This window comes from Nerophis lumbriciformis, linkage group LG33 (assembly GCF_033978685.3).
Source record: "Nerophis lumbriciformis linkage group LG33, RoL_Nlum_v2.1, whole genome shotgun sequence".
Classification (NCBI taxonomy): Eukaryota; Metazoa; Chordata; class Actinopteri; order Syngnathiformes; family Syngnathidae; genus Nerophis; species Nerophis lumbriciformis.
In genome coordinates this window covers 21,508,651-21,515,000 of record NC_084580.2, presented here as the reverse complement: position 1 = coordinate 21,515,000, position 6,350 = coordinate 21,508,651, and the positions used below count along the sequence as shown (strand labels likewise).

The 6,350-nt window shown below is 41.4% G+C and overlaps 3 protein-coding genes across 3 annotated transcripts in view; 2 read left to right on the top strand and 1 right to left on the bottom strand.

The window, feature by feature from the left end:
* Positions 1-5,887, bottom strand: part of LOC133575760 (uncharacterized) — a 551,361-nt gene extending 545,474 nt beyond the window's left edge. Inside the window, exon 1 of the mRNA XM_072912164.1 lies at positions 5,515-5,887. The gene's annotated coding sequence lies outside the window, so the exon portion shown is untranslated. The remainder of the gene's footprint in view (positions 1-5,514) is intronic.
* The window catches only part of LOC133575749 (uncharacterized), a 314,457-nt gene that overhangs the window by 130,265 nt on the left and 177,842 nt on the right, over positions 1-6,350 (top strand). The window lies entirely within an intron of this gene.
* LOC133575685 (uncharacterized) overlaps positions 1-6,350 on the top strand; it is a 462,851-nt gene that overhangs the window by 314,190 nt on the left and 142,311 nt on the right. The gene's annotated exons all lie outside the window — the stretch shown is intronic.

Here is a 6,350-nt window from a genome sequence, read left to right as displayed (position 1 = left end):
AAATGGGTGAATTTTGGCGAATTAAACACCTTTCTATTATTCGCTCACAACGTGACGTCACATCGGGAAGCAATCCGCCATTTTCTCACTTTCGTCGGTGTGTTGTCGGAGGGTGTAACAACACGAACAGGGACGGATTCAAGTTGCACCAGTGGCCCAAAGATGCCAAAGTGGCAAGAAATTGGACGAAATTTGTTCAAAATACGAGGGTGTGGGGAAAGCCGACGAAATGGTCAGTCGTTTGTTCCGCACACTTTACCGACGAAAGCTATGCTACGACAGAGATGGCAAGAATGTGTGGATATCCTGCGACACTCAAAGCAGATGCATTTCCAACCATAAAGTCAAAGAAATCTGCCGCCAGACCCCCATTGAATCTGCCGGAGTGTGTGAGCAATTCAGGGACAAAGGACCTCAGTAGCATGGCAAGCAATGGCGGCAGTTTGTTCCCGCAGACGAGCGAGCTAAACCCCCTGGATGTCTTTGCTCACACCGTCCCTTATGCCACCAAAGATGATCAAGAGAAGAATATCGACCCTAGCTTCCCTGGCCTGCTGACATCAACTCCAAAACTGGACAGATCAGCTTTCAGGAAAAGAGCGCGGATGAGGGTATGTCTACAGAATATATTAATTGATGAAAACTTTATTCATTACCCGCGGTTTTACGTAAATTATTATACATAAACTGTGTATACCAATAATTTAGCTTAAAAACATTTACTTTTTTCAATCATTCGAGTACATTCGGGTAGTCTTGTGTAATGCAGTATTTTGTGTCTATTTAGGTATGGTTAACCTGAGTGCTGAAATCGTGGAAAAATATATGTTCTTAGCGCGCCTGAAATGGGCTGTCTGCACTCTCAAAGTGCATGTTGTTGCCAAATGTATTTCATATGCTGTAAACCTAGTTCATAGTTGTTAGTAATTATCTTATCAGACAGTGTTAAGCCGCTGAAATCCGAGTCTGAATCCGAGCTAATGTCGCTATAGCTTGCTGTTCTATGCGCCATGTTTGTTTGTATTGGCATCACTGTGTGACGTCACAGGAAAATGGACGGGTGTATATAACGATGGTTAAAATCAGGCACTTTGAAGCTTTTTTTAGGGATATTGCGTGATGGGTAAAATTTTGAAAAAAAACTTCGAAAAATAAAATGAGCCACTGGGAACTGATTTTTAATGGTTTTAACCCTTCTGAAATTGTGATAATGTTCCCCTTTAAGCATTAGACACCTTTTTACCTGCACGCTGCCTCCCACATATTGTGATCACGACACATCATGTCTACAAAGCAATTAGCTACCTGCTGCCACCTACTGATATGGAAGAGTATTACATGGTTACTCTGCCGATCTCTTGACATCACAAATAATTACTGGTTTGCAAATAATATTTTTAACCCAATTAGGTGAAATGACATAATTTACCACGGTACACTAGTGTGCCGCGGCACAGTGGTTGAAAAACACTGCAATAGTGGATGTTAGTGATGGGTCCGGCAACACCGATGCTTCGGCGCATGCGTCGAGCTCATAGAGCAAAACCCTGTGTCGGTGCGCGTACCGCTTTTAGAAAGTCACGTGACCGATCATGAGCTGTTTTGGTCACGTGACCGATACGCCAACTGTGTCGCACTGACGCCTCCTCTGTGCCCTGTGAGCGGCTCTTTTCTACAGCCGGAGAAATAATAACTAAGAAGAGAAATCGTCTAAAATGTAATACGTCGGAAAAACTTTTTTTTTTTTTTTATAAAAATGTGTAAAAAAATAAAATTAAAACAATTCCCAGTCCACAATCATCCACAACACGTTCTCTTAGATTTCCATGTAATGATACATGTTCACATTATTTATTGACTGTATCTAAAAAATATAAAAATATATTTTTATTTAAATGAAGATATGAAATAATCCTAAATGAAATACAATGACTTGGTTTATATTATTGTATATACTAGGGCAGGGGTCACCAACGCGGTGCCCGCGGTCACCAGGTAGCCCGTAAGGACCAGATCAGTCGCCCGCTCGCCCGTTTTAAAAATAGCTCAAAGAGCAGCACTTACCAGTGAGCTGCCTCTATTTTTTAAATTGTATTTATTTACTAGCAAGCTGGTCTCGCTTTGCTCGACATTTTTAATTCTAAAAGAGACAAAACTCAAATAGAATTTGAAAATCCAAGAAAATATTTTAAAGACTTGGTCTTCACTTGGAATAAGCGGTAGAAAATGGATGGATGGATGGGTCTTCACTTGTTTAAATAAATTCATTTATTTTTTTACTTTGCTTCTTATTACTTTTAGAAATACAATTTTAGAGAAAAAATACAACCTTAAAAATGATTTTAGGATTTTTAAACAAATATACCTTTTTACCTTTTAAATTTCTTCCTCTTCTTTCCTGACAATTTAAATCAATGTTCAAGTAAAAAAAAATTGTTATTATTGTAAAGAATAATAAATATTTTAGCTTCTGGTTTTTCGACGAAGAATATTTGTGAAATATTTCTTCAAACTTACTATGATTAAAAATTAAAAAAAATTATTCTGGCAAATCTAGAAAATCTGTAGAATCAAATTTAAATCTTATTTCAAAGTATTTTGAATTTCTTTTCAAATTGTTGTTCTGGAAAATCTAGAAGAAATAATGTTTTGTCTTTGTTAGAAATATAGCTTGGTCCAATTTGTTAAATATTCTAACAAAGTTTAGATTGGATTTTAACCAATTTAAAACATGTCATCAAAATTCTAAAATGTATCTTAATCAGGAAAAATTACTAATGATGTTCCATAAATTCTTTTTTTAATTTTTTCAAAAAGATTCAAATTTTCCTCTTCTTTTTGTCGGTTGAATTTTGAATTTTAAAGAGTCGAAATTGAAAATAAACTACCGTATTTTCCGCACTATAAGGCGCACCGGATTATTAGCCGCACCTTCAATGAATGGCATATTTCATAACTTTGTCCACCAATAAGCCGCCCCGGACTATAAGCCGCGCCTACGCTGCGCTAAAGGGAATGTCAAAAAAACAGTCAGATAGGTCAGTCAAACTTTAATAATATATTAAAAACCAGCGTTCTAACAACTCTGTTCACTCCCAAAATGTACGCAAATGTGCAATCACAAACATAGTAAAATTCAAAATAGTGCAGAGCAATAGCAACATAATGTTGCTCGAACGTTAATGTCACAACACACAAAATAAACATAGCGCTCACTTTCTGAAGTTATTCTTCATTCATAAATCCCTCGAATTTTTCTCCTTCGGTGTCCGAATTGAAAAGTTGGGCGAATGTCGTCCGGCGCTGCCTCCCTGTCTTAGTGAAGGTGTGTTCGCCTTCGGTCATCCATTGTTCCCACGCAGTTAGCAGTCTAGCTTCGAATGCCCTGTTGACACCAATATCTAGCGGCTGGAGGTCTTTTGTCAATCCACCCGGAATGACGGCGAGTATTGAATTAAGCGCGTAAGCGTGTCTCTTAATGTGATGTTATGAGCTAGCAAATATAACAACTACACTACCCAGCATGCAACGATAGTGACGAGCATGCGCGGTAGCCCTGAGAAGCGTTGTTGTATGCTGGGAGTTAGAATGTGGTTATGAGCACGCTGTGAGTAAACGTTGAGAACTCAGTTAACACGCCTCGTCTGCATTATTTATAATTAGACAGACAACACACTTAATAGGAGCCATTTTGGGGTCTTTACATAAACACACAAATGGAAATGAAACGTCACATATCCCAGCATGCACCGCGTGCTTCTTCTTCTTCCGGGGCGGGTGGTTGCTTACAGTAGAAGAAGAAGCGCTTCCTGTTCTATGGGGGCGGGTGCTTACCTTGGCGGTTGCTTGCGTAGAAGAAGAAGCGCTTCCTGTTCTACCGGGAAAAAAGATGGCGGCTGTTTACCGAAGTTGCGAGATCGAAACTTTATGAAAATGAATCGTAATATTAATCCATATATAAAGCGCACCGGGTTAAAAGCCGCACTGTCAGCTTTTGAGTAAATTTGTGGTTTTTAGGTGCGGCTAATAGTGCGGAAAATACGGTATGTTTCAAAATTTTATTTTAATTTTTTTCGTGTTTTCTCCTCTTTTAAACCGTTCAATTAAGTGTTTTTTTTTCATCATTTATTCTCTACAAAAAACCTTCCGTAAAAGGGAAAAAAAATGTACGACGGAATGACAGACAGAAATACCCATTTTTTTATATATATAAATGTATTTATTTAGCTATTCTTGTTTAAATCACACTTACGTGTAACTTACAAATGACAATATATTTATTTATTTAAGTGTGTATCAGATTGTGATTAGGTCTCTGCTTTTTGCAGATGATGTGGTCCTGATGGCTTCATCTGGCCAAGATCTTCAGCTCTCACTGGATCGGTTCGCAGCTGAGTGTGAAGCGACTGGGATGGGAATCAGCACCTCCAAATCAGAGTCCATGGTTCTCGCCCGGAAAAGGGTGGAGTGCCATCTCCGGGTTGGGGAGGAGATCTTGCCCCAAGTGGAGGAGTTCAAGTACCTCGGAGTCTTGTTCACGAGTGAGGGAAGAGTGGATCGTGAGATCGACAGGCGGATCGGTGCGGCATCTTCAGTAATGCGGACGCTGTATCGATCCGTTGTGGTGAAGAAGGAGCTGAGCCAGAAGGCAAAGCTCTCGATTTACTGGTCGATCTACGTTCCCATCCTCACCTATGGTCATGAGCTTTGGGTCATGACCGAAAGGACAAGATCACGGGTACAAGCGGCCGAAATGAGTTTCCTCCGCCGGGTGGCGGGGCTCTCCCTTAGAGATAGGGTGAGAAGCTCTGTCATCCGGGGGGAGCTCAAAGTAAAGCCGCTGCTCCTCCATATTGAGAGGAGCCAGATGAGGTGGTTCGGGCATCTGGTCAGGATGCCACCCGAACGCCTCCCTCGGGAGGTGTTTCGGGCACGTCCGACCGGTAGGAGGCCACGGGGAAGACCCAGGACACGTTGGGAAGACTTTGTCTCCCGGCTGGCCTGGGAACGCCTCGGGATCCCCCGGGAGGAGCTGGACGAAGTGGCTGGGGAGAGGAGAGTCTGGGCTTCCCTGCTTAGGCTGCTGCCCCCGCGACCCGACCTCGGATAAGCGGAAGAAGATGGATGGATGGATGGAAGTGTGTATCAAACTGGTAGCCCTTCGCATTAATCAGTACCCAAGAAGTAGTTTTTGGTTTCAAAAAGGTTGGTGACCCCTGTACTAGGGCATAAAATCAGTGTCAGTTGAGTCGGTCCATAGGTTGCCTGTAGGGATTTTTAATGTCCAGCAGATGTCAGTATTTAGTGACCCAGTATCGACACAGTATCAATACAGTTTTGCAACGTGTCGAAACGCTTCATGACGCCTCATCAACCCATCACTAGTGGATGTTGTTATTTTTTTTTTTAGAACATTACAAATAATTACTCAACGGCCGCAGTTAGTCACTGATTCACCAACACTCTCGGCATTTATAATTCACACATTTTCACGCAATCACACTTTATACTCACATTTGATCTCTGCTTAGCGATGTGTTGCTCACTTCCGCGTCTCTTTGTTAGCAGCTAGCGAGCTAAGCTAACTAGCGAGCTAAGCTAACTAGCGAGCCTGAGACGCTTCAAATGTCACCGAGTTGAGTCGCGTTCATCCTGACGCAAATAATTAATCACCGTGTAGTTTTGTCATTCGATAGAGGAATAACTACACAAACGTAGAAATGAAGAAAATAATGCAGACTTAGCTGCGGCTGGTGTGTCTTTGTTCTGCTTCTTCTTCTCCTTTCTGGCGGGTTGCAGCAATGGCCTGAAGGGCGACTAGCGCCACCTACAGCACTGTAGTATATAGCAAGGTGTATTCAACAAATCCATATATTGTCCCACAATATGTACGGTTAAGGACTCTAAATATGCGTTAGAGGTGACTACTAAGGCTCAGGTCCTGAATGTTTTCAGGAAAGCCCCGAACCTGAATGTTACTTTTTGAGGGCAGAACAAAGGCGCTCGCCAGGGACGTGCAGTACCGGAGTCCAACAGAGAGGCAGCAGCTGCGTAAAGTTGCCTGCATACAGACTACCTGAAACTCCCCCCAGAAGAAGACGCTCACCGGCCAATCACGTCACCGAGTCCATTTTTTTGTAAATAAATCGGCCAATCACAAGAGAGAATGCAATGTTTTTGTCCCGCCCACGCAAAACCGCAGAATAAGTCGACCATTATATATATATTTTTATATATATATATATATATATATATATATATATTGTTCGATTACGTTCTCTATCACACACGGACTACATCATTTATTATTTAGACCAAACTGGGCCGTAATTTATTGTTCAACTTCACAA